Genomic DNA, 304 nt, shown 5'->3' with positions numbered 1-304 from the left:
CGCGCACGTCTCCTGGTGGAGCTTTGGCGAGTCATGAACCCACCTCTGCTAGAAGACAGAAGCGCTATTGGCGAGAGCATTGGACCGAGACGGTCAACGTGCTGGATATTAGAATGTCCGAGTTGGTGGACACCAAAGGTGCATTGGACAAGAGTCCCGTGCGTGGCTCGAGGGTTGATCGTGGAGTGGCACATAAACCACTGAGCGCTGCTCGAGTATCAAAGCAGTCACTGCATGTCATGCGTGGCATGATCAACCAAGGGCCGAGGCCCCCGTGATGCACGTGAAGTGGCACGTAAACCAT

The sequence above is a fragment of the Plasmopara halstedii genome, assembly GCF_900000015.1.
Source record: "Plasmopara halstedii genome assembly, contig: Scaffold_650, whole genome shotgun sequence".
NCBI classification, from domain to species: Eukaryota; Oomycota; class Peronosporomycetes; order Peronosporales; family Peronosporaceae; genus Plasmopara; species Plasmopara halstedii.
This window is presented reverse-complemented; position numbering follows the sequence as displayed.